Below are 26,015 nucleotides of genomic sequence, written 5' to 3'. Positions count from 1 at the left end.
TTACTTCTTGACAACAATATTGCAATTTAGAAGGTGACACCTTGTGATGTAAGTCACATAAATGCTGCAACAGTGATACTGTAGCAGTTTTGCAAATCTGGTCAGTGTCAGCAGCTACCAACAGATCATCAACATACTGAATCAAGGCCGCACCAGCCGGTAACACAAACGCATCAAGTTGACTCTTAAGAGCTTGGCTGTAGATCGATGGACTCTCACAGTTGCCCTGAGGTGCGCGTTTAAACCTGAAACTGCGACCACCTAAGGAGAAACCAAATAGATCTCTGCTTTCCTCAGCAATCGGAATGCTAAAGAAAGCATTCTTCAGATCGATTACCGAGAACCAAGATGCAGAAGCTGGAATCAGAGTCAGCAAAGCCGTAATGTCAGGCACCACGGGAAACTGTGGAATCACAATTTTATTTACCTCCCTCAAATCAATAACAAAACGATACACAGGAGGCTTGGATGGATCAGTTCATTTCAAAATAGGTAACACAGGACTATTACACACGTTACCCCGGGTTTCTTCGATGACATCCTTATCGATCAAATCGTAAATGATCGCTAATAGTGCTCACTCTCCATCAAGAGAGATACGATATTGGGGAATGCGTGGTAGTCGCACATTCGATTTCAATTGAACAACTTAAGGCGGTATATCCAACAGGCCCACGTCGTTGGGACCCGTCGCCCACAAAGACTTAGGAAGAGAACTCAATTCCGATGGGAGCTTATCAGTCGACAAATACATAGGAGAAATCACTTTCTGACCGAACGTAAGCTCCACTCCCGCAGGAGAACAGTACAGAGTCGCGTGTAACCGCTTCAACAAATCCAGGCCCAAAAGATTCTCACCACAACCAGTAGTCAAAAGCAAAGGAGCTTCTAACTCACAAGACCCAATCGTAAGGGGCAACGGACAAGAAACTGGATTCCGAACGGGGGCGCCAGAGAATCCAACGGAAACATTCGTTAAGCCAGACAAAGGCGCGCCAGGGAGTTTCGAATGCATGATGGAGCTTTTCGCTGCACCCATATCCAGCAGAAAAGGTTCAACTACACCCATTGTGGCAACTGCGACGTAAGGCCCTCTCTGATCAACCGGAACTGATACCACTCCCTTTCTTTGTCTATGGCTGTCCTAATAATTACCGTCAGCAGCAACATCATGCTCGACATAATAGTCATCCACATGATACTGTGCAGATCTACCAGATGATAAATCGCGCCGATCAAAGCAATTTTGCGAGTCTGCTGGAATGGCAAAATGCTCATTCTGATTCTGAGTAACACCGCGACCCCTACCACGTGATGCTTGTTGAGGACCACTACGACCTCCTCGAGCCGAAACGCCATTGTTTCGGTCACGCAAGACTGGACAATTAAACTTCAGATGGCCCTCACCCCGACAATATGCTCATTGATTATACCCCAACATAGTTCGTGGTGTAGAGGAGGCAGTACGCGGCTGCGACCTAGTGAACTGCGACTGTAATTGATTGTGCTGTTGCGAATCATTTTGAATCGAGCGCGGAGGATACGCTTGCTGCAATAAGACCTTAGTTTTAAGATCCTTCGTTTTCTTATCTGCACGTTCGCTTTCTTCTTTCTCTCTATTTTCGTAGTATTGGGCCGTAGCTAATATTTGAGCAGTGGTAGAAACAGCCCACGAACTTTCAGAATTCTTCAATTTGTTGCTTAGTTCAGGCAACAGATTCGATACAAATTTATCAACTAACAGTCGCTGACCTCCCTCAGTGCCCATATCCTGACCACTATGATCGATGAATGCCTCCTCAAATCTCGTGAAGAAATCGGAGACACTCTCGTCCTTCTTTTATTTGCACGCGGACAGTTTGTCCCAGTTAACTCTTATTGCCGGCATAAGCGTCTTCCTAAGTGTAATTATCCTCTGGGGCAGATTCCCAATGAGCTGCTCAGGTTTAGCCCCACCAACTTGCCGTGCGTCAGCCGCAGCAAGAGCAGCCCAATCACCGCCTAACTCGGCTACGTGATTCTCTTGGCGGATTTTCGCCCAAATCGGTTGAGGTACTACATTACCGAACAACATGTCGATGTCAGCAAGGTTCATAATAGTAGCATCCACTAATTGGGATAACTCTTTATAATAACCTGCCGGATTTTTGCGGGGGTCAGGCAAAGTTTGCTTCACCTGCAAAACTTCCGATCCCTTCCATGGGAGGTGTATCCAAACTCTCTGAAAGTGTGGTGGAATAGCAGGGACAGCAGCAGCATCACCTGGCATCCACACTGGGGGAACTTCCCGCATAGGGTACTGACCAGGTTGTGCCATCCACTCCTCAGTTTCACCCTTAAACAATGCTCGAGGTGATACCGTAGATCGAAAAGAGAACAGACGCTCTAAAGCATGTCGAACACTAGCACCCACAATCATACCACTCGAAAATTGATTCTGAAGTTCAGTGATCTCGGGCGGTACATTGTCTACCACATCATTATCCAACTCTTCTCTCAAAGATTTGCACATTTCCTCATACACAAATCTTTGTGTGGGCTCATTAAACTGAGAAAACGTCTCGAAAACTATACGCGAAGTGTACTTCGCAGGATGACTAATCCATTTACGCGCCAGTTTCACTAACGACTCACGTTCTCTACCATCAGGAATTTGACTGCGCCTCTGAGAGACATCAGAAAGATCAGACCCAAGTATCGGCCCAAAAAGCGGAGAATAGAGATTAGCGACAGCACTAAATATACGCCTACGAACAGAAGGGGAAGAAGAAGGAAGTACAGGAGTAACTACATTAGGGGTAACCGTAGAAATAGTAGAAGTAGTCGAGATAGCAGGAGTAGTAGCAACAATAGGCTGAAGAGGTACAGGCAAAGGAGCAATAGGGAAAACAGCGGGTAGCGGAGGAGGAACAATTTGTGGCACAAGGGGATTCGGAAGAACAGGAGGAACAACAGGCTGTCCAGCAGCCGCCAAGACAACAGGTTGAGGAGCAGGAGGAATCACAGGACCCACAGTATCTGGTGCATAGGGAGGTGGTGATTTCAATAGATAAGACAATAAGGGGTCCTCGACCGTTTCTTCTCCCATCTTATCAGGACTAGACGGTAAAACCGGATAACATTTATCCACCGCCATATGATGTAATCTAGCAGAAACTTCCTGCTCCTTCTCATCCTTGTCTCGCTGATACTGTTCTGCATTTCGCATTACCGCAATAACACCGTCCCTCTATTTGTCTTAGACTGTTTAATTTCTTTCTGCTTGGCCTCTTTACGCCATAACCGAAAGGAATCAAACATGGCCGGCCTAGCCTTCTTTTTAAACAATTTAATTTCAATATTATCCAATATCGCAGTTTCGAAACTACCATGTGGTGGCCAACTAAGAACACCATCATTTTTAGTATATCGAATCCAACATTCATTATATACGATAGGACCTACTCCGTGGCGACTATAGAGCTCATAAACTGGAGTTCCAACTGGATGTATCGGACATGAATCCTCCAGTCGGGAATCCATGCTGCAACATTTAAGGAAACCAAACAAAGTACTACGGCCAGGCATCGTGCACACTAACCGAGTTTACAAACTTCAAGGGCTATCGAATTACGATGTCCTCGCAAAAAATGCAAGACCCTCGGTTTTTGGCAATTGCAATTGTCAAATAAAACCCAACAACTAAGAACCAACAACTAAGAACCATAAATGCAATGGAACCATGCAAACAACCAAGTCTACTCTGGGAGCGACCCACAAATACTTAACTGAAAGAGCAATGGCGTCACCAGGAAGGCCCGTCTATCGTCTTGCCGTACAAAGGACTACGCCAGGTGCCAAAACAGGTCGACAGTCAGGGCATCAGTCCGTCTCAGCCGTAAGGAGGCGGGAATCTTCGCGGGAAAAGTCTTCAGGCCACTTATTTCGACAACTCGATCGATGAAGCGGGGTGCACCTTCCCTCGGAGATTTCACACGAAGTTCCTCACGATCGTCGGGCTTTGGACCGGTACCGCTGATGTCGCCCCACGTTGGGCGCCAACTGAAGGACTGGGCTATTCTAAGACCCAGCGGTGCCAGGGGACAACACCTGAAACCTTCGTGGGTTACCTGTTCCGGCGTACAAAACACAGAGACACGGGACACTTCCTGCGGCGTCAAAGATCAGCGTTTATTTACTGCAGGGATACAGAAATCGCAAGAAGTATACAGCGTGTAGGTTCTGAGAGACTGCTTCAAATTGCACAAGTGGATCGCTCCTTTTATACACATTTTCGTCATTTGGACACCATAACGAACAAAAGGTTACAACTCAGTTCCCACAGTAAAGTTTAAAAAGGTCGCATTCATGTTTTCAGAAACCCGGAACATAATTACAGCAGCATTGCCGGTTCCCAACTGTAAAAGCACATTATCCTCACATTAAGCACATTCCATTCTGACCGTAACGAATTAGAGGAAGGGACAGAAAAAGATGCAAAGGGAATAAATAAGGATGTGCACAAGTTTAGAAAACAGTGTAGAGAGCAATATAGAAAACTTGATTGCAGGATCAAAGGACTCGTGCCTAATGTATGCACGACTGAAACAATAACCTAGCACAGCAAGATGAGCCTCGAGCGGAGCCATCTGCACTTGCCGTGTCATCCCCCTCACCATAAAGACCTTCAAAGGAACATGTGTCCCACGCGAAGGTTTGGGAATCCCAGGGTCACGAAGCGGACAGTGTCCGTTTGCTGGCTACTTGAGGGCAAGAGACAAAATGGACGCCGTATCTAAAATAGAACCCAAGGGTTGAGATGGACATACCTACAAATGAGATGAACCATCCATAGTAGCGTAGCGAAAACGCGTACACCCACTAAACTCGTCATTTGCGGTTCGTAGATACCAAACTCGTCCCTATTCGAACGCACCCAAAATGTCGTTCCGATTCCCACGGAACCTCAAGTGTGCCCCCAGTGTAGGACTTCAAAGCACCAGAGAGTGCTCCCGCCCAGCCCCAATACACATCTGCCTGTCTGCGGAGGTGGATACATCTTCCTGGGACAGGAATCCTACTGTCCAGGCCTCCCCTGCCGGAGTTTCGGTCAGCAGCAGGAGGCCAGACCCGTGTCTGTGGCAGTGGCATCCATTTTTTGATGCCAGGGCTGTAGAAAGTCTTTACCGGGTTAGACCAGTGTGAACATGTCTCTCCCTCTAGAAGGGTGGAATGCTACCCCCCGCCAGAACTGGCGGGGGGGTGTATTCCAAAGCGTTTGACACCAAACACAACATGTTTCTGTGCAGCCAGTCCAAAGATAGAATTTACCGCAAGGTTATACTGCACTTAAGAGTATATGGTCAGGCTACACCACAAACAGCATCAGAGGAGGTACTCCGAATGCTGCAGAGGGGCTCTGCTCATGGAGGGGCACCCTCTCACATAAAAACCAAGCACTCTGCCTTCAGGATTGTTAAGGCCTGCAATAGGAGTGTCTTATAGGTTTTATATGTGTGTGCAATGTTAGTGATATAGGTAGCCTATACCACAGTAAGGGGTGCAGCACACCCTTACCCAGGCTGCAGTAGCAGACCTGTGGTGTCATTTCCCAGGGGTGGTATAATACATGTTCGAGCCCCTGGTAGGCCTCTGAGGAACCTATGCCCTAGGCACATAGTATATCATATACTAGGGGCTTATAAGGCACTCTAGAATCTAATTAGAAATGTACCTAATGTACATGGAAACCATTTTAGAGAGGAAGCAGCTAGGCTGGGGTCCTGATTAGCAGGGCCACAGCCAGACTAAGGTCGAAAAACAGTGAAACACCAGCAAAAAGTGGGGGTACCCATGTGAAGCAGATCCTACTCTCCTACTGGTGGTCAGAGGCCACGCCCCTTTCTCCACCACTCTGCAAATGTGCCTTTCGGCACACTGCTGGTGGTGGGATGATGGGCCTCAGAACTAAAGTGGACTTCTTCCCCCAAACACAGTGCGCCAGGAGGCGTGTTTGCAGAGTGGTGGAGAAAGGGGGCACTAGTCAAGGGGACTTCATACAACTATCAGTTGTGCTGCAGGAGTGGTTTAGACAGGGTTGTGGCCTGCTATCAGATCTCAGCAGTCCAGCTTTATGGAACCTACTTGAGGTAATAGGAGTGGTAGTTGGCTCCCAAGGACCCTCAATAGTCAAGAGGACTTCATTCTATTACTTGTAGTGCACCAGGAGGTACGTTTGCAGAGTGGTGGAGAAAGGGGGTGTGGCATGCTATCAGAACTCAGCTATCCTGCTGTATGGGACTCACTTGAGGTAAGAGGAGGGGTAGGTGGCCTTGGAGGCCAACCACCCCTCCTACTACCACAAGTAAGTCATACAGAGCAGGATTGCTGAGTAGTTGTCAGAGGCATGCCCCCTATTTTCCACAACTCTGCAAACATGCCTCCTGGCACACTTCTAGTTGGGGGATAAAGTGCCTTGGCTCCTGAGGGACCTTGGGGGCCAAGAAGCCCTCCTGGTACCTCCTGTAAGTTCTACACATCAGAATTTGTTCAAGATGGTCAGGGCCCGCCCCCTTGCTCCACTACTCTACAAACGTTACTACTACTTTAAAAGCCATAGAAATTCACTGAAAAAACAGGTTAGCGGGACATTATAGTTAGGCTCAGGTTTCACTCATACAAAAGAAGAGAAATTCAGCAGTTATAGTTAGCTGAGCTAAATATAACTTACGCCCCTGCAATGCACTGCTTATGACCTCACATATTACATCACTCATGACATGGTCAGTGACATCACTGATGATGTCTCAAATGACTTCACTTATAACATCGCTGGTGATATCATCCTCAGAATCTTACAATATAACTTTTCATTCACTCACCCCAACTTCCACACTACCAGTCTCAAAAACATTGACACAACCATACCAGTATGTGCACACCCACTCACTGATTCATAGGTCTACATGCACATTCACTCATACACCCACTCATACACCAACTCACTCACTCATACAGCCCCTGATATATCCACTCATACTCCCATACAGCCACTCACGCAATGTCAGTCATCCACAGAACTACTTGCACACATACTCACTCATTCTAACGGGATTTTTTGTTGAAACCTCTATACTGTAAAGGGCGATTTTTAGTGCACTGAACTCGCCCACAGTGCAATTGCCTATGTTTGCTCTGTTTTTAACTGATTTTATTGTTAAAACATAAACTGTAAACGGCGATTGTAGCGCTTTTGTTTACTCACCACATTTGCGATTTTGCACAATTCACTCACTCCCCGGGACCGCTGCTACACGCGGGACGCCATCTTGGGAGGACGCAGGTCAGCGGGCCAGGCTTCTTCTTTCATCCCCAGACTCTATAAATAATGAGGCTGGCATGAGCGCGCCGCTGGCGTGCCGAAGGCTTGCCTAAAGCAAGCCAGTCTGTGCCCGTCCGCGCCAAGGCTGCGCCTAGCGCCAGTCCCCCTGCCCAATCTGACTCAGGGAACCCAAGTACTATCTCCTACTCTAGTGAAACACTTCATAGCATGAATCCAAACTAATACCCAAACTGCCTATATCTGCAGCCCATACATTGGCTCCCACACTCTCAGCTGACTTGTGCAGGCTGCCGTACCACTCTGCCTGAACTAACTCTTCTCCTAACTAAAATTCCAACTAACTTTAGCAGTTACAAAAAAAAAAAAAACTTTGCCCAATCAATCATGGAAATGTGTCCTTTTAAACGCACGCTCTTTTGTCAAGCACAGTTCAGAGTGTCATACATTTATTGTAGATGAGGAAATAAACATTGCGTTCATCACAGAATCCTGGACAGATGACGCCTCGGGCCCAGACATGGTTAATGCCACCCCGCCCGATTACCTGTGCTATACATTGAATAGACCAAACAGGAAGGGGGGAGGTCTCGCGGTTTTATACCATAACTCCATTAGGGCTTCTTTTAACCCTCTTGCTAATTCAGAATATGAAGCTTTAGACTTTTGCTTCTACCTCTCTCATCACTTCACTTTCAGAGGTACTCTCACTTATAGAGCACCGGGCCCTCGAAGTCAATTTATCAGGCATGCAGACAGCTTACTGTCAAATGTTCTCAGCACAGACTCACACACGATACTCGAAGATTTTAACTTCCACTTGGAAAATCTCTCGGATCACAATACCTCTAACTTGCGGGACTTTATGAGTAACGTTGGTTTTGAACAATTGGTGATTGGTGCCACACATACAGCCGGACACACACTCAACGGCATCTTTACTAACGAATCACAATTGCACTTTACTGACACTCTCCCAGTAGTTTGGTCAGATCACATGGCAGTACATTTTGAACTAACCGCTCCCAATCGTCACACTTATATTCCAGAAAAAAATATACAAATAACTAGCAGAGCCTGGAACAAGATCAATGATGAAGAACTACAGGAGCTGCTAACTGCAACATTGCCCTCTCTCTCCACAGATTTGGAAGAGACTGCCCAATCATATACTACATGGCTTGAGGCAGCCGGCAATAAACTTGCGCCAAAAAAACTCATCCGCCCTAATAGGGCACGTCCATCCTCCCCCTGGTACTCTCAGGAATTAAGAGACCAAAAATTGGTCTGCAAACACCTAGAGAGAAACTGGAGAAAGAAATATGTAGACAGCAATAAGAACGAATATAAACTTAGCTTAATACACTATAAACAGCTGCTTCTTAAAGCCAAACGAGAGTACTTCACCAATCGAATTAACATCTCAAAAAACTCAAGCAAAGAACTATTTAAAACAGTTACCTCATTAGCATATCCGTCTACCCCCACTGTTTTGGCGAATCAGGAATTATGTGACAATATTGCTCAATTCTTCCAGCTTAAAGCGGAGTCAATTTTCTCAAACTTCACCAATGCAACAGCTAAATCTGCTATCCTTCATTCCGATGACAATCCATTAGGAAGGGGCCCTAATATACACTTTGATAGATTTGACCCTGCAACACCCATAGATACATTACATCTTATCATGATAACGAAATCTGGCTCTCCCTATGATCCCTGTCCAATCTCCATTATAAAACAAGCATTGGAACCAGTAGCTCAGGTTCTATCTTCCCTCATAAACTCTATGTTCTCAGAAGGCTACTTTACCAAAATCTGGAAAAGCGCATCTATTTTGCCTCTGCAGAAAAAAACCACCCTGGACCCTAAAGACCCAAATAATTTCAGGCAATTTCTAGACTCCCCTTCCCGGCGAAAATAGCAGAAAAACTTATGAACTCACAACTAAGTAGGTTCCTGCTAGACTCACAGGCATTGAATCCCTCACAATATGGCTTCAGCGCTGGGCATAGCACCGAGTCAGCCCTTATCAAGTCAACTGAAGAGATCAGGTCCTCACTTGATCTAGGAGGTAAAGCTGTGATGATCATGTTGGATCTTTCCGCGGCCTTCGACACGGTCCATCACGTTCTATTGATGGACCGTCTGCGGGAGATTGGAATCCATGGTACCGCCCTAACCTCTTACGCTGACGACACCCAAATCGTGGTGACATTAGTGCCAGGTTCAATGATGCGAACAGCATCACGTCTCCAAGAGTGCATGTCAGCGGTAGGCAGCTTGATGGATCAGAACTGCCTTAGACTAAACTCTGGTAAAACGGAGGTGGTGCTGTTCGGCAATGACCCCAGCTTTTGAACTCCAGCCTGGTGGCCGGACTCTCTTGGCCTCTTACCCACCCCCAAGAAAAAAGCTAAAAATCTGGGAGTATGGGTTGATAACAAACTCAGTTTTAAAGACCATGTAAATGCGGTTGTATCCTCCACCTCCTTTACTCTCACAGCATTCAGAAAAATAATGCCTTACCTCCCCAAAGATAGTATTCAAACAGTCATCACCACGTTAGCTCTGTCCAAACTTGACTACTGTAATGGGCTCTACCTCACGCTGCAAGAAGGGCTCATGCACAAACTGCAGATCCTCCAGAATGTAGCAGCACGATTGATCAATAGTACACCAAAATATGCATCTATCTCAGCTGAGGTGAAAAACCTCCACTGGTTGCCTATAAGGAAAAGGACTCAATTTAAAGCTCTATGCCTGGTCCACAAGGCACTACATGGAGAAGGCCTCGAGTTTCTTAAGCAACAATTCGCCTGGTATGTGCCAAAAAGATCGCTGCGCTCGTCAGAGGCAAAGCTGATTTCGGTACCCAGAGTGCATAAACCTAGCTGGGGAGGCAGAAGTTTTGTAGCATGCGCAGCTAAGGCCTGGAATGGCCTTCCGCTGCACCTTAGATCCACAACAAATCTATTCTCTTTTAGGAAGGCCTTAAAAACCTGGCTTTTCTCTGCGTAATCTTTGGCCTGGTCGCCTTCCTGTGGCCTCCGTAAGACTTCACACAGCGCCAGGACACCCTTGGGTAACAGTGCGCTCTATAAATTGCAATAATATAACATAACATATAGTCAATCACACAGCCACTTACTCACCTATATATTTATACACACAACAACTCACTTATTCATACAGATAGTAACACATACTCACTCACCTATACAATCACTGACACAAACACACTCACCCATACAGCCATTCTCAAAATCACTATGTCACACATACAGTCATGTATATACTCCAGCACTCACCTATACTGCTTTTCACATATGCAGTTACTCACCAATATACCACTGACATATCCATTCACTCACCGACACAGCCATACACACACTCAGTTACTCACACAGCTCCTCACAGATGTACTCACTTACCCATATAGCCACTGACTCACCCACTCGCTCATCCATACAGGCAGTCACACCCCCTCTCCCACCCAGACAGACATTCATACACCCATACAGATACTCAGACAACCAATCAATGACCCATACAGCCACTCATGTACCCACTCACCAACCCATACAGCCTCTTAGATATCAACTGACAGACTGATAGAGGCATTCCGACAAACTTGTCACTCACTCACCCATACATTCACTGATACACTTAATCACTCACTTATACAGTCAGTCACTCACCCACTAAATTAACTATACAGGCACTCATACACTCACTGATTGACCAATACACATTGGTATATATTTTTAACACTCATAAACTTTTTAAAAACACTCTCAGTCATCAGTGTTGTAATTTGAAATGTCATCAGTGATGTCACTGACCATGTCATCAGTGATGTAATATGTGAGTTTATAAGCAGAGCACTACGGGGGCATGATTTCTAGTTAGCTCAGCTAACAATAACTGCTGAATTTCTCTGGTTTTGTGTTAGCGAAACCTGAGCCAAATTCTAATCTCTGGGTTTTTTTCAGTGAATTTCCAACTTTTTTTAACAATTCCTTTTCTTAACTATGATGTCCCTGTAACCTTTGTTTTTTCAGCCATTCCAACGTAATCAGTAGACCCGGGGCTGTGCATCCAAGCAGTCCGGGATGTGCTCCAGCAGCCCTATCGTACACAAACATGTCCCTTTCTACAGGAGCTTCTTAAATAATTTATTTATGCTTGATGCCTCGTCACCAACACGTTTCGGCCTTCGCCTTTCTCATTGTGTGGTGCGAGAGCCAACACTACTCATGCATATTCTGTCTATTCCAAGCTCTACAAATGAAGTCATTTTGCTCAATATTATTGCAAAATGCACAGCTAATAAATGAAAAATTATATATCCAGGTTAAAATTAATTGTTGTTAATATACAATTGTGTAATGAGCATTATCTCTTCATTCTTTTTGTTTAATTTATATCTACCCATTCATTGTGTAATCGTAGCCTTAAGCATTGCTGATGAAAAGTGGTCGCCAAAACAGTCTTCCATTTAGAGGCTTGACAGCACCAATAATAATTAACATACATATATATATATATATACTTTTCCTGTTCTACTGACCAATGATTCATTATGACAATTGACCCAAGGGGGCTGGAGTGAGTCAGATCAATGGAGTTTGCATATTGGCAATAGTCGATACAGAGTACACTAGGTATCTAATCCCATACATATTAATTACTCAAATAGTTATAAAATGGGAATTTCCTACCATTTACCACTCATGGGAGCTCTAAATGCCCCTACGAGCAAGTGTCTAGGCCAGGTGGGCTAATCTCATAATGCTTTTCTCAGAGCTGAATTTGCTACAATGCTCTTCACCCTTGAATAGGAACGTTACTCATCTTGCCACTCTCCTTATTTACTCAAGTGCCTAAAACTTACGTAAAAAAATAATAAATACTAAATAATAAAAAAATTCTATTTGATACTATTTATATTAAAATTGAATTTTATTGAGTCAGCTCTACAAAAAACCAACCATGATAAACAGTGCTTAAACTTGACGAAGAGAAGACACAGTATTATTAAGGAAAAATACATTATTTCTTACATCGGAAGATCACATTCACTATGTTAAAAATGAGAGTATTAACTATGCATGGTTTGATAAACCACGCTAACCACCTAAATTGTATTGTATACGCGATATCTGTATACTTTCCCAGGTGCACTGCTAATTCTTCACTGGGGTTGAGTCCTATAGATGTAAGTGTCTCAAAATTAATAATGAACCGGGATTCTAAGATCCTTCATTCCCATTCCCTGTCGCCCCATCTTGTTTTCCTATGTAATCTAACACCACAAATGACAAGAGTTTATCCTTCTGTGACTATTTTTCCTTACAATGTTGGGCCACTGGGTAATGGTCATCATTTTGTCTTATAGCTCTCTTATGTTGCAATACCCTCTTCTTCACTTTGTGAATGGTTCTAGCAATGTAGTACTTCCCACAAGGACAAACAAGGCAATAGATGCAAAAAACTATGTTGCAGTCAAAGCTCCCTCTAATCTCAAATTCCCTGTTACTGTTTGGGACCCTGATTTTGGTGCAGTTCGAACAACTTACACAAGTCTTGTATCTCATGCAACATGAAAAGCCTGTTCTATCTGCATTTCGTTGATGGATGGCCACATTAGATGCAAACATTTTATGACTGAGATCATCTTGTAGAGATCTACTTCTTCTGAATGTTATTTGCTGTGTCTCATGCAAGTATCTGTTAAAACCTAGTCAGTCTGTTAGATGTACCCGTTCTTGTTAAAAATATTTCTAATTTCAAATGACTGATTAGAGTTTGTGGTAATAAACCTAACCTGATCTTGCTCATCTTTTGTGATTCTCTTGTCCAGGTGGAGTAAGTTGGACCTCGGTAAGGTATCAACTCTAGTACATGAGTTTGTTAATTTAGCATCTTTCCCTGAAACTTTTGATCATCAACCCCTTTTCCTGTTTATATTCTTCCTGGGTGCTACAGTTTTGTTTAGCCCTTAGTAACTCTCCATGAGGGATGCTGCAGATAAGATTTGTTGGATGTGTGCTAGTGGCGCTCAAAATACTATTTCCAGCAGTTTATTTACGATGTTGTGTCATGACAAGTTGGTTCTTGTGGACTACTATCTCTACGTCTAGAAGGACTATCCTCTTTTTACTGGAATGTGCTGTGAGATGAAGGTCGAGATTTTTCAGAATTAGATTTTTGACAAATGCTAAGGCTGAGTTTTCATTTCCCTTTCAAATCACAAAAATGCCATCTATAAACGTGGTTCACATCACAATATAGTTATCCAACCCTTCCATTTGGGTTGACACCTGCTCCACCCACCAGCCCATTAAAAGATTTGCCTAGCTGGGGGGAAAGAAGGTGCCCATTGCTGCTCCCTGGTCCAGTTTATATGTCATTTGTTCAAAATATATAAGGAATTGTTCTTCAAACTATACCAAATCATGTCAATGAGCATTTCTGTATGAAGCAGTAAGGACACTGGTCTTGCCCACAAAATATTTCAAACGGCCGGGATTCCCAGGCCACGCCTGATAGACGTATACAATCTGGTCACATCTAGTGTTACTAGTACATAATCCTCCTCCCAAGCAACCCCTCAATCAAGGTAAGAAAATGAGCGGTATCTTTTAGATATACCAGTAAGGCTATCACAAAATGGCTAAAGTAGTCATCAATGTATTTCAAACTTTGTTCTAATAGAGAGCCAAGAGAAGGCACAATCTCTCTCTCTGGGGGTTTGAGAGCATTCTAATGCAGTTTAGGCCACAGATATTGAACAGGGATTATAGTATGCTCACATTTAAGAAATTGAAACTCTTCCCATTCAATCAAACCTTTATCCTTCCATTCACCCAACATTTCTACATACTTTAAGTTGGCGGACAAAACCTCAGTCTTACTATAAAGTTTGTAGCATAATAGGCCAATAAGTTGTCTTTCTACTTCTGCCAAATATTTTTTTGTTCAGGACAAACAATTATGTTGTCAGACTATCTAAGTACTATAAACATGCCCTCTTAAGATTTTCAAGGGCTGTTATTTGCTCACTTTAAATATTTCTTCTAGCTTTACCCTTGGTACGTATCTAATACCCTTCAGTTCTTTCATGATATCTTCCCAAGGCATCACAATGTATAACTGGTGTAAAAGTGGACTTAGGGCATGTATGTTCAAAAAGGGGTCCTCCTGGTTCACACTTGCTACATTCATTTGGGCTAGTGAATGCAATAATCCTATATCCACAATACATAGTATGTTCAACCTCTCTCTTTATCTTTTTACTCTAGGTTTCGGTTGTTGTAAATCGAACCACTTCTTAAAATTAAACTTTCTAAGGAAGCAAAGTGAATTGATCTTAGTCTGTAGGAGGAGAATAGGATGAGCCTAAGGATGAAAGCCTAATGTCAACTTGTGATAACTCACGATCTGATAGATTCACTACAGTAATTTTGTTGTTTTCCTCGGCCCTCGTTGTTACTTCTATGGGTTTGGCTTGTTTTCCTCTTCCATCTTGCCCTTGATTTTCTGTTTCTCTTGTTCCACTTGTTTTTCCCCGTACTCCGCATCCCCACCATCACAGAAAATCCTGATCCATGTGCTGCTGCTTGGATTTGTCTCTATTCAATAGTTGGAATTGTCTCAGAAAGTGTTTTCTGCTCAATTTGCTAGATTGCATGTTACATGCCAGAGTACCTGCTGTTGTATCAGATACATTACTGCCTGACACATGACTCTCCTCTGTGGTTTTATCTCTGTAACTGACAGTGGTCGCTGCATTACCTATGAATTTTGCAATAATATTGAGCAAAATGAATTCATTTATACTGCTTGCCATAGACAGAATATGCATGTTAAGATGACACCTATTTTGTGAAACTCTCCTGAAACTGAACATGTTTGTAGTCCATCATCGATAATTGTGACTTTGTGTATGTAACGAGTTGTGTAGGCTCTCACACAACTCCATGAAAAAGCTGTGATTTGTTGGCATCAAGCATAAATACATTAATTAAGAAGCCTGGAGGGTCATGGTCACTCCAGCTCAGCTCAGCTCAGCTAACTGTAACAGCTGAATTTCTCTGGTTTTGTACGAGTGAAATGTCAGCCTATCTATAACGTCCCTGTAACCTTTGATTTTTTTCTGTAAATTTCTAGGGTTTTTTAAATGCTAATTCCTAACTATAAGGTGCCTGTAACCTTCCTCATGATTGTGCACTGTGGTGGCAATGACCTAGGCACAATAATTAGGGTAGGACTAGAAATCCTAACGAAGCATACGTTTTCTTAAAATGATTATGCTTTTCCCTCACACTGACTTGGTGTACTCTAACATATGCCAAAGACAGAAATGAAAGTGCTCCCTTCAATTCTGTCGACAGATTGACAAAGCCAGAAACAAGTTAATACAACTTTTTATGCATTCCTCAGAGACCATCACATGGGCTGTATCTATAACAACAATCTGCGTTTTGACAAGCATGGAATTTATAGAAATGATGCAGCGCACTTTACAGACGAGGCAACAGAGTGTTTCTAAGTAACCTGAAACGCTGCATCCGGCCTTATTGTTGTGTAGTCCCTGTAAATCTATATAGGCTCTGCATGTTTAGACAAAATAGACTGTGGGGTTGGTATGCAGACTGATTCCAGACACCCCCACTGGGTATGTTAGCCTGTTGTACCAGCTCGCTCACAGCGCCACTGCAAACTCCTCTTAACAAGGAGAAAATAGTTCTTGGCAACTATCAAACATGACCACTCTGTCCCATCAGGGATTGTGGAGACAGTGCAGTACTTTTCGCTCAGTCACTCGTGCTCACTTTGCCTCAGAGAGATACACAGAATAAACGGTGGGGATGTTTTCAATAAGCATTTATTGAACAAGTGTCATTCTAGGGTAAAATAGGTGTGCTGAAACAACCATAAGACAGAAACGGATGTCAATGATTCTAAGCACCAACAGATTAAAAGAATGGTAGATTTCTACCATAGTGCTAAAACAATTAATACAGGCAGGATAAAAATACATGACAGTAATAATGGGTACTCCTACGATGCAACCCTAACTAGATGTACCAAAGTGTACCTAGCATATATGTAAGTGTAGAACCAAGAATCCCTCTAGGATAAAATCAACCCCATTACCTGAAGTGAGAGACTGTGGGACCCATGTTGGTCACAAGATGGACACCCTGCAAGGAATGTCAGAACACTGCGAGCTGGACAGTCATGCATGGAAGTCCTTTTTCTCCTCTTCCTGCCTCAGCAAAGATATGGTTTTATATACCTAAAGTGGTACCCTCGGGGGATCTACCTTGCTTTGTCATGTTGGACTTTGGATGATAGAAGAAATTACCCTTATACATAGGAGATGGTAGTACTTCTGAGTTTCCAAGAATCCTCATGCATAATGAGTGAGGCTAATTTTCAGGAAAAACCCCACATCCTGTAAGTAGTACCATAACTAGGCAAAAAGTCAGTCCCAATTATTTTTATGTAGTATAATGGCAGGGTAAATGTAGGTGAAAGATTTGGTTGCTACCTGAGCTTATATTGGGGTACCTAAATAAAACATAACATTATGTGTAGCAGACATATACACACAACTAATGCAACAGCCCTTGTGAGAGCCACCGTTGTACCCAAATATTGTAAAGCTATTTTTTGTTGCTGACAGTCTTTGCAACAATGCCCGATCACCCGCAGACACCTAGCAAAAACAGAAAACAAAAGCAGACATTCAATGACCACCAAAACGTCTTTCAAAACATGTTTAAACTCATATTTTCTACTAAGTTTCTTTAAGAACCACCTTTCAGGCCTATTTTCAGTTCTCACGGTTATTTGGGATGTCACGATGACGTCGTTAACCGCGATGATCATGCAATTTCCATGAAGTGTCAAAGACATTATCCACACATATTACAGTATTTTACACACTAGGGGTTTCTTACACTATTCTCTAAAAAATATTTTATCTTTTGTGTTGACACCAGAGATAGCGATGGCGTCGGTAATTGTGATGCCCGCCGATACGTCGCGAAAGTGGAAAAAAAAACAGACATTCAAGGGACAGCGACACACCCAAAAATAATAAATAAAAAAATTCATTTTGAACATTGCAATACACAGAATACTATATACATATTTCTTTCAATGCATGCTTAAACTCGTATTTTTCTACTAAGTTTCTTTAAAAACCATCGTTCAGACCATCTTTCAGACCTATTTTCCATTTCCGCGGTTATTCGGAATGTCGCAATGAGGTCGTTAACTGGGACGATCACTCCTTTTCATAAAGTGAAAACCCATATATGCACACATTTTACAGTATTTCACACACTAGGGGTTTACTACCGTACACTTCAGACTCATGTTTGTCTTGCGTATTTCTAGAACAACCAACTCTGCAACCTATTTTCCGATTTTGTGGTAAGGCCGGAGTTCATGAGGGTGTTGGTCATTGAGAACTCCGTGGTTATGTTGCAAAGGCAATAAACCAAAAGCAGGAATTCAAAAGCCACCACTACATTAAAAAATGATAACTGTATGAATAATTCTAACCATCACAGTAGATAACTCACTAAATAAATAACTCTATAAAAATATTGATCAAAATCTCAATATCTTTATCAGAATGTGTATTAATGATTTACAGATTTGTTTTATATTCAACCATTATTCACGATGTCTTTGATAGTCGCGATGTCCCCTTGATGGTCCACGGGGGGGCCACACCGGCAGTCGCGGCGTCTATCGCACATATCGCACGTGATAAAAAAATCTATTTTAGACACGTAACTTGTAACTTGTGTCACTAACCTCAATTTATCAAACAAGGGGTCAGAGTACCTCTACTCTGACCCCTTATGTGGGCTTTCACACAAATTTCAAGTCCCGAAAACTGTTCCCGATAGATAAAATGGCGGTCACAACTTTCTGTTCCGGTTCTATTGAGCCAATCAGAGAATTCCCGTTAGCGCGTGTATTTGTGATTACCCATGAAACATACGCAAAATATACGCAGTCGGAGATATCACAATAATTTTGGGCTTCAATTTAGCAAAAACTACTGAACAGATTTACAACAAATAGGCAAAAGGCACTTCCTTGAACCAATATCTACCTCCCTGCCAAATTTGGTGTAAGTCCGTTCAGCGGTTCGGTCTGGAGGTGTGGCTAAAGTTTCCGTTGGAAATTAACATTATGAAACGCACCCTTATTTCGCTCCCCAAAATCTCAGTCCTCACTGCACAGATCAACGCCAAACTTTACACAGCAACCAGAACCTACCTTGACATTTTTTCCAGATTGGTCAAACAACGCCACAGTTATAGGCAAGTCAAAAAAACCTTTTCCTATGGATATAAATATCTGTATCTATAGATATAAAAAAGTAAACAATATATATATATATATATATATATATATATATATATATATTCACTGAAAAAACCATGGGTTTCACACACGTTATAGTTAGGAATTAGCATTTAAAAAACCTTAGAAATTCAGTGAAAAAACCATAGGTTTCACACACGTTATAGTTAGGAATTAGCATTTAAAAAACCTTAGAAATTCAGTGAAAAAACCATAGGTTTCACACATGTTATAGTTAGCTGGACATTTTACTCGTAAAAAACCAATGAAATTGCCCCGTTATAGTTAGTTCAGCTAACTATAACTCGCGCGCCCGCAATGCACTGCTGATGACGTCACATATTACATCACTCATGACATGGTCAGTGACATCACTCATGACATCACTGATGACATCTCAAATGACATCACTGATGACATCACTGATGACATCATCCAGTGAATGTGGGTTTTTCTGAAAATTAAATATGTTTTATATATGTATATCTCAAGGTCGATGGAAGAATAAATGGGTATATAAGTGTCTAAATGGATGATTTGTTTTTGAAAAATTGATTGTTTAACTGACTGATTAAGTGTATCATAGTGAATACATGTTTTAGTGAGTAATGTTTAAATATGTATATATCTGTATCAGTCTCTCACTTTGTGTATAAGTGGCTGCATGGGTTGGTGAGTAGCTACATGGGTGTCTATATAGGTTATTAGTTGGTTTTTTGAGTATCAGTCTGAGTGTCTGCATGGTTCGGTGGGGGGTATTACGTAGTGCATAGGTGCATGAATGAGTGACTCACTGTTTGTATGTGTTGAACAGACCATGTGTGCAGGACTGCATGGGTGGATGAGTGTGTGTATGGGTGTGTTAGTGAGTGAATGACTGTCTCAATAGTGTCTTTATGAGTAACTACATATGTTTAAAACTAGTATATGTGACTATTGGTGTATATATGTGAGTATATGCAAGGGTGAGAGATTGGAAGAGTTCCTGTATGAATAAGTATGTGTTTCTATAAGTGATTGTTTAAAAGACTAAGTATGTGTAAGTTTCCGTAGAAGTAAGTATGGTGGTGTGTGTATAACTGTATATGCAAGTAAATGTATGTTTGATTCTTTATTAGTACGAGTGACTATGTGTGTGAGTAACTCTATGGATGAGTGGCATTGTGTAACAGGATGTATAGGTGTATGAGTACATATGATGAGTGAGTACATGTATGAGTGACTGTATTGGACTGTTGGTGAATGAGTGGATGTGTATGTGGATCTTAGAATTACTGAAGAGGTTGTTGTAACTGGTATTGGTATGTCCATTGTTTTGAAAATTTTAGTCTCTATTTTTGAATGTGTGTGTCAAAGGTTATATTAGGGTGAGAGGAGGTCTGCCACTCTATCACAAGGATGATGTCATCAGTGATGTCATCAGTGATGTCATTTGAGATGTCATCAGTGATGTCATGAGTGATGTCACTGACCATGTCATGAGTGATGTAATATGTGACGTCATCAGCAGTGCATTGCGGGCGCGCGAGTTATAGTTAGCTGAACTAACTATAACGGGGCAATTTCATTGGTTTTTTACGAGTAAAATGTCCAGCTAACTATAACATGTGTGAAACCTATGGTTTTTTCACTGAATTTCTAAGGTTTTTTAAATGCTAATTCCTAACTATAACGTGTGTGAAACCTATGGTTTTTTCACTGAATTTCTAAGGTTTTTTAAATGCTAATTCCTAACTATAACGTGTGTGAAACCCATGGTTTTTTCAGTGAATTTGCAAGGTTTTTTAAATGCTAATTTTTTTTTTTTTTTTTTTTTTCTAACATATTTTTAATTTAATTATCTTACCTTTTATAAAGACTATGATTAAATTTTTAAAATTCTTTAATATGTTTTTTTAAATATATTTTTTAAAATAAACATGTAAAATTTATTTGCAGTACTTTTTTTTAAAAAAAAATATTTTTTTAGTATGCGTACCGTAAGCTCACGGTAAGCGTACGGTTTACGCAACGTCCGTAATCTATCTACGCTGCTTGCGTATAGTTACGCACTTTGCGTAGCCGCGCGTACTGCGCGTGGGACGCGTGCGCGCTTACGCTACACGCGCACGTTACGCGGAAGTGTCGGGTAGTGACTGTTATGCACATGCGCGCAAGCGCGTGTCTTTTTTACGCGCATGCGCACTTTTGCCGTAAGCGTACCGTAAGCGTACCGTAAGCGTACGGTAGGTCATGTGATCATGAAACACAACTTTTGATTGGTTGAAACTACTTTCAGTTCTAGAACTCTCCTACACCACACCCATTCCCCTCATTTCTGCTTGTGATCCCTTGGGAGAAGGAGCTGGTTTGTCTTTGGGATACGATGGCAGAACAGCAGAGCTCTTCTGAGAGTGAGGCTAGCACTAGCAGCACTGTCTTGAGGCAGAGATCGAGGAAACAAAAGCCCTCTTATGTATGGGATTATTTTACTTTTCCTGAAGGCCAGCAAAAGGTAAATGCACCCTTAGTGACTTGTAAGCTGTGTAAGCGTGTACTTTCTAGAGGTAATCCTAACAGGAAGTATTCCTTTGGGAATCACACCATGAAGAGACACCTCCAGGATGTACACAGAAGGACACATGGTCATCTTTTTGGAGGTAACTCTTCAGAAAGACGAGCCAGTACATCCACAGTAGCTCAGCCTGGACCATCATCTGCAGGGCTGACTCCTTCTTCTGCAGGTCAGGTGAGCCCTTCATCTGTGGGGGGAGAATCTCCTTTTGCTGGCCCTCTGGAAATGAACCCTCGATTTCGGAAGGTTGATATTCATTGCACATTTTGTAAAGATCTAATTTGCCATAGGGAGACCAGTGTTTCCCTAGTGAACAACAAAATAGATCAGCACATTTGTCGCTTTGAATAATTTTCCCATGCTTCCTTTCCTCTGTCCCTGCATGAACACAACGGTTCTTCTAAGAGCCAACCTTATCTTTCATCTTTTTTTTACATATGTTTTTAAAAACTTTTTTTTATTTTTTTTTTACCGTACGCGTACGGTGCGCGTACTTTTTTTTTTTTTTTTTAAAAACACTAAAAATCATTTATCACATTACATTGTCCTTGAGAGACTACAATTATTATTATTGACTTACCATACTCACTGAAAAAATATTTATTCATTTGTTTTTTTTAAAAATAGTTTTAAAAATGTTTGTAGTTTTCGAAAATTTTCTATATCTATCTGGAAAAAAAGAAAAAAGTATTAATATTTTTAAAACATTTTATAATACAGTACACATATTTACATTTTTTTCCCAAAAATATTTTTGCCTTATTTTTGCTGTTTTCAGAATATATTGCATTTCACTATAAATTGTGAAAGCAATTGCATTCATCATTTTACAGCGGGCAAAAAAAAATACCAATCACAAAGATTGTATTAAAAATGCCCTGATTCTTTTTTTACTTAAACTTAACATTATAGAAATGCATAATATTGTTTATCTTTTTAGTTGCAGAAGGTATATTTGCATTAACTAAATGCTCAATTTTTTCCTCTCCTTTTCTATTGAAAACATTTTTTCCAGTACAGACATTTTGTACATTTTTCCTTTTTTTGAATATGTTCTTTAAAAAATCTTTTGTTTGCTTACCAGAAGATTTTTTCTTTTTCCCAACATGAGCATCTCCAACTTAACTTAGGTCCTCCAGTTGTCTTCAAATATAGGTTTTTTTTGTGGTCTTTCTTTACTCTGGATTTTGTAGGCATCTTAAATTTTGTTCACTGCTCTTCAGCAATACCTGAAAAAAACTAAAAAAAAAATTCCTTTATTTTATTTAAATATATTACTACATTTTTTATGTTCTTTAGAAATCTTAAAATACTATAAACCCCTTTCCTATAAATGAAAATCACAATAACACCTTCACAAATTAAATTTCTAAAAATAATTCCTGTGTGCACACAAAGTCATGCTTTGAAATTAGGCAGAAAACTGCTTTTTCAGACCAGCACCATGTGTAACCTGGTTGACTGCCTACACTCCAGCAAGGGCAACCAGCCTTAGTGATGCTGAATGTATTTGCATTACTGACTGAAACCTCAAACCCCACTCGCTTGTGAATACTGTGCATGATTCCACAGGGTAAGCAGCTGGGTGTGTGCTAAGAGTCTGCTTCTGCACCAAAAAATGGCTCCCCCTTTCCATCTAATGCAACTGTGAAATCACCAGAGCAATACGCAATAAATCTCTGCCTATAATTCCTCTCTGCACACAGAGTCATGTTTTCACATTAGTCCCAAAACGAAATTTCTTTGCCAATTTGAAAGCACACTTACTGCTCTTTTTTTTTTCGGGGCAAGTGAAAATCACTTTTACAGACTGACACATTATGAAACCACCATGTGTAACTACAACAAAAACAATTTCCATTTCTATTATTCATTTCTTAAGTTACCACATACATCCCCTCTCAAACTGTAAACTCACCTTTAAAATTAGTTAGTTGTGAAAGAAATGTGACACTCAAACAGCAGATTATCAGAGCCAGGATCTCTGTTGTGTTCACCTCTCTCCTCTCAGCAGAACCAGATAATGGCAAACTTTCCCTCTATTTTTCCACACATATACTTGTAAGTTTCAAATCTCAGTGCTTCCCCCTTTTTTTCAAATGTAATCACACATTTCTATTGGTTGAAAACCAACCCTTTTCCAAAAGTACCCTTCCCCCAACTTGACTTCTGCCTAGTACCCTTCCCCCAACTTGACTTCTGCCTGCTACCATAGCAACAGCTCATGGAACACTGCTGTGTTGAGTTAGGTCAGAAGTTCGCCAAACAATGTTTCAATTCCACAGAGCAAGAGTGCTTGACTTTTCAAACCTAACAGCAAATCCATAGTACTGTTCTTTGGTTACACATTTTTTTTTACCAATACAAAACATGCTTCTATTAATTTACACATACAGCCTAGTTTTTATTCTAGAATGGTATGAAACAGCCAATCAGTTCTTTTTGTTTTGAAAAAAATATGTATGCCTCCATTTCCAAACTGTCTTTCTTTTCATATTGCCATTCTACTGAAAGACACCTCCTGAGTGCATCCAGTTCTCCTTTGAAGATGTTCACAGTGTGGATTGTAGGGCACAGCTATGTCTTCTGGAGTGAAAAGTTTGCAGAGAAAACAGGTATGGTGAGAGACCTTGCTTTGCCAAATGTAGACATTAAATGGATTGGTCAGAGAGGGTTAAAGTGGCACCAATTGATGCCATTGGTGAAATCCTTCATTCAAATCCAACCCCCTGACCTCATAATAGTGCACTGTGGTGGTAATGACCTAGGCACTTTGACTGGGGTAGGTCTGGAAATGCTTATGAAGGACACCTTTGCACAACTGTTTACACTTTTCCCTAAAACTGCCTTTGTGTTTTCCAACATATGCCAAAGGCAAAAATGGAACTGGTCCAATCATTTCTGTCCACAGATTGACAAAGCAAGAAAGCACGTCAACAAATCTGTTTCTGCTTTCCTCCGTGACTATGGTATGGGTGCCATTTACCACAACAACTTGCGTTATGACATGCAAGACATTTATAGAGGAGATGGTGTGCACTTCAATGATGAGTCTTCCTCTTGAACCTTAGACTCTGCATCGGTACTTACTTGTAGGTACCACTAAAAAAATGACTTCATAAACACAACAGCTCTTTTTAGAGCTCCCTAATATCTAAACTCTTAAATCTGCTTTTCATTTATTTTTTTTTATTTTTTTTACCGTACGCTTACCGTAAGCTTACCGTACGCGTACCCCGTGATTTTTTTTAAAATCAATAAATGTTTTTTTTGTACTTTTCTGTCCTTCTTTGACCCCCTTACAAATGTTAGGGGGTCTGTAACTCTCCTCATTGCCCCCTTTCCTTGTTTTCACTCTTTTTTTTCAGAGTGAAATACACAAAATGGCGGCCGCCGCTTCCTGGTTTCGACCGATTCGAATGTTTACTAAGATCTAAGAGCCAATCAGAATCGCGCTCGCGCACGCCACCGTACGCTTACCGTAAGCGTACGGTAAGCGTACCGTAAGCGGGCTCAGATATATATATTGATTTAAAGGCTATTTTCTCAGAATCTACTGAACAGATTTACACCAAACCTACAAAAGGCACTTCCTTGACCTAGGGACTACCTCTCTGCCAAATTTTGAGTAATTCTGTTCAGCCGTTCGGGCTGTAGCTCGTTCTAAAGGTCCTATGGAAAAATGCATGGGAAAAACGCGTTTTGGGACCCCCCTTTTATCTCAGCCCCCGCTTGACGGATCCCCCCGAGACTTTCAGGGTAGGAGCGGAGCGTAGCGCCCCACCTATTTTGAGAAATTCGCGAGGATTCGTCGACCGGCGCCAAAGTTATTCAAAATAGAATGTTGAGGTTTTCCTATGGAAACGTGGTCCTAACTATAACTACCTACTGGCGACCGCCAGTAGGTAATATATATATATATATATATATATATATATATATATATATATATATATATATATATAAAAATTCAATTTACTAAAAATATGTAACATGTTAAAAAACATTACTATTTAAAAATATTATATTTTTAGCTACACAAAAGCATAATATTACAAAAGACTTCCTGAAAACAGGGTATTGAGACTGGGTCGCACAAGCCGAGCTTAACAATACATCATGGGGGTGGTTTACAAATGAGTGTATGGATTTAAAAACCAACACACCATATATATGATGCCGTGGCTATCCTCAGAAGAAGGTCATAGTCTGACCGAAATGCATTAGGAAGTGCCAACGTTTTAAATTAATAAAAGGGGTTACCCTAAGGAGTGCGACTCAATCCTTTCCCAGGTGAGAGGTTGTGAATAATATATATATATATATATATATATATATATATATATATATATATATATATATATATATATATTTTTTTTTTTTTTTTTCCACAGTTTTACTCCCTTGCTTGGAGGGTCAAGTTCAAACAGCGTGAATGGAAAACTGGATTCTTCACAAACAACCCACTGGAGGGAAATAAAAAGGATTGAAATGAAGGACTATTGATGACAGCAATCACTGCAGGGCGTCGGTACACGAAGGAAGACTTCAAGCTCCATAATGCCTCTTAATTGTTTTGCACCGAAGCAAGCCCACCAGGGAGCGGGCAACTGATATTTAAAGGAGCTGACCTGGCGCCCTCGAGAATCTGCCAGGAAATAGCACACCAGCCCGTGAACAAGGTGCAAGCAGCACTGAAACGCGTAGGGCATCTGTATTGGTTTTAAAAGAATGCCGGTTTGC

The 26,015-nt window shown here is 41.4% G+C and overlaps 1 protein-coding gene across 1 annotated transcript in view; it reads left to right on the top strand.

The window, feature by feature from the left end:
* LOC146863607 (uncharacterized) overlaps positions 1-26,015 on the top strand; it is a 442,187-nt gene that overhangs the window by 193,075 nt on the left and 223,097 nt on the right. The window lies entirely within an intron of this gene.

This window comes from Triturus cristatus, chromosome 2_1, assembly GCF_964204655.1.
Source record: "Triturus cristatus chromosome 2_1, aTriCri1.1, whole genome shotgun sequence".
Taxonomy (NCBI): Eukaryota; Metazoa; Chordata; class Amphibia; order Caudata; family Salamandridae; genus Triturus; species Triturus cristatus.
The sequence above is the reverse complement of the archived record's forward strand: the minus strand, read 5'-3'. Positions and strand labels throughout refer to the sequence as shown.